Genomic DNA, 3,197 nt, shown 5'->3' on the forward strand with positions numbered 1-3,197 from the left:
GTTCCCTTCTTGCAGACCAGATAGTGGTGTCTTTGGATTTGAATGTGTAAACTTGATAGGAAATGGAGGTCTTTTACCTGGGAACATTGTGCCAGAGAGGGCCTCCTCCTATCTGACTGGGCTGGTGAGCAATGTGTTGAGCAAGGTGAGCCTGCTCTTCACTGTTATGCATGCAGGAACTTGTTTTAACTGTGCTTCCCTCATCAGGCAGATCAGTGGCCTGTAGGTGGTTGAGAGCATGAGTAAATAAAACAATAATAATATGGAGGACTTGGCCTACCACCTCAAACCTATTTTCAGTCTGACTACATGACGGGTGATAGAAGGGCAGTAGGAATGGGAGGAGAGGAAAGTACTTTGCTGGGAGGAGGAAAAAAGGGTATAGGTCCCTAACAAATGGAAAGAATGAGGTCCCTGGACTGCAGCCTGATGGATGGGCTGCTCTACCGGGCCTGTGCCTCTCAGACAGGTGTGCGGTCATGCGCATGCGTTACGGTTATATGCTAGCACTGCAGCCGTCTGTGTTTCTCTAGCCTGGTGCCTTTAGCTTCTTATCTCTGTTCCACATGGCATCTCAATGTCTGGCCTCTGCCCAGCTCAGTCTGCTTTTTTTTTTTCTTCTTTTTTTAAAAAAAGAAGCCATTTACAATTTTTAAAAATATTTTGATTTATTTATTCGGCTGCGCCGGGTCTTAGTTACTACAGGTGGGATCTTTAGTCTCGTCGCGTGAACTGCGTGTTGCTGCATGAGTGATCCAATTCCCTCACCCAGGATGGAACCCAGGTCCCTTCACTGAGAGCATGGAGTCTCAGCCCCTGGACCTCCAGGGAAGTCCCTCGGTCTGCTTTTGAGCCGTCTTCCTGCTCCCCCATCTTGTTTCTGTTAGTGGGCCTGGATATTTGATTAAGGAGCTCTGAGGACAATCCATTTCTTTACCCATCAACTCCCCACCAATTCCTCTCATTATCTCCATCCTGCTTATCAAACCTGGTCCCAGAAGACCTGAGAAGCTGACTTCTCTTGGGCAGGTGCAGTCCCAAAGTGTTTGCATTTTTAGAGGCAACCAAGTGAAAATGTTAGTTGCTCAGTCCTGTGAGACTCTTTGCAATGACGCCATGGACTGTGGCCCACAGGGTCCTCTGTCCATGGGATTCTTCAGACAATACTGGAGTGGGTAGCCATTCCCTTTTCCAGGAAATCTTCCCAGCCTGAAAATCAAACCAGGGTCTCCTGCATTACAGGCAGATTCTTTACCATCTGAGCCACCAGGAAAGTCCCTAAGAGACCACAAACTTCATGTCGAGCAAAGCAATCTCTAATTATATTGCTTTAGGCATCAGTAGGAAGAAAAACACTCTTTGGAGAAGATTGCAGGGAGAGATCCTATGGGTGTTTAGAATTTTGACTTAATAACTAAATCACCATTTTTCTGTCTATAAAATGCAGATTATAATAATATATAACAGAATTTTTGAGGTCTAAAGTGAGAGTGCCTATATCAAGTCCCGTGTCACATACAAAAATAAGTGTTTGATAAATGTCTGCTGCTGCTTCTGTGGCGGCAACTATTCAGCTATGTCTCTATACTGGGCACTGGGCCAGGCAGTGGGGAGACTTCCAAATACAATAATAACAAGATCATTCTCCAGACCCCTAGGAGCTCAACCCAAGGAGAGATCATTAGCATTTTGACAGCCTAGTTCATTCTTCCCTAAAATGTTCTCATACATGTTACCTCACTTAACTCTCATTTTTTGCCAGGTATGTGTAATTTTCTTCGTTTCCAAGAGACTAGAAGATTCCAAATGACTTGCCCAAGTTCCACACCCAATCTGGAGCAGACTTTTTTTTTAAGTGAACATGACTCAAAGCTATGTATATTACAGCAAAATACATTTATTACAAATAATCCTTAGCACATTACTGAACTCAGGACCATGGGAGGGGAGGACCCATGAAACCAAGAGAAAATTCTGCAAATTTTTCTATTCAAAGTATGCATCTGAGTTATGGCTCAGAAACTATGACCAATGTAAACATAACATGATGATAGGAAATCATCAAAAATGCTTCTTAAAACAGATTTTATTCATGCTGTCACACTGGAAGAGCCACAGGCCAGTTCTCTCTCCTCCTTACCTTCCGTATGAATGTTTAAATGGGGTAGAGGTTACTGGAGGGTAGCTTAGCATGAATAGAGAGTCAAATAAGCTCCATGTTGCAGTATACCCTTCATAAAAGTGAGCACTTAATTAATTCAAGAGCACACCTGTCACTTTAATTATGATTCTGTCAATAAATTTTAGTGCCTATGAGAGGTGCTAAAGTGAAATTACACTTCACCTTTCCTGGCACAATAACGAAGGAGGACGAAATCTGCAGTCAATGACTCTATGCCCCCTGCCTCCATAGGGGACCTGGATACCAGAGCCAAGATCTAATTAAATCTCGTGGTTTGTTTCTATGTACTTCACAGCTTTTGTTGCTACAGTGTATGAGATCTATTTTTCTATTTAATGATGAATGTTAACATATACCACTACACTTTCATGGCTCATTTTGGCAACCCAAAATTTGATTGTCTCTTAAAGATCACTCTATTGCTCTGTCCCCTTGAGGATGGAAAATTGACTGTGATGGTGAGAGAGGAGGCGAACATTGTGGGGAGAGCAATTTTGCATCAAGTGTGGGGTGGAGGTATCTGGGTCCTTCACACAGCATTGGAGGAGCTCTCAGAGTGCAGCCCTGAGCACCATTTGCCTGGGAAATAGAGGCAGTAGGGTCTCCACTATAGGATCTCCCCCTCCAAAGTCTCACATATAGTGTGAGTGGGCATTCCTGGTTGCATGGCTTCAGGCTCCACGCTGCTGGCGGCCCACAAATGTTGTGAACTGGCCAATATCCTTTCACATGTTCTTTTCTTATTTAAGCCAAGCCGAGTCCTTTACCCACAATCCGTGGATTGCTTTGTAGCAGGTAAAAAGAATTTGATAGGTTATACACACTGACATGGCCTCCCAGGCGGTGTTAGTGGTAAAGAACTTGCCTGCCCATGCAGGAGACATAAGAGACATGGGTTTGATCCATGGGTTGGGAAGATCCACTAGAAGGAAATGGCAACCCACTCCAGAATTCTTGCTTGGAGAATCCCACAGACAGAGGAACCTGGTGGGCTACAGTCCACGTTGTTCAGTTA

This window comes from Odocoileus virginianus, chromosome 24 (assembly GCF_023699985.2).
Source record: "Odocoileus virginianus isolate 20LAN1187 ecotype Illinois chromosome 24, Ovbor_1.2, whole genome shotgun sequence".
Taxonomy (NCBI): domain Eukaryota; kingdom Metazoa; phylum Chordata; class Mammalia; order Artiodactyla; family Cervidae; genus Odocoileus; species Odocoileus virginianus.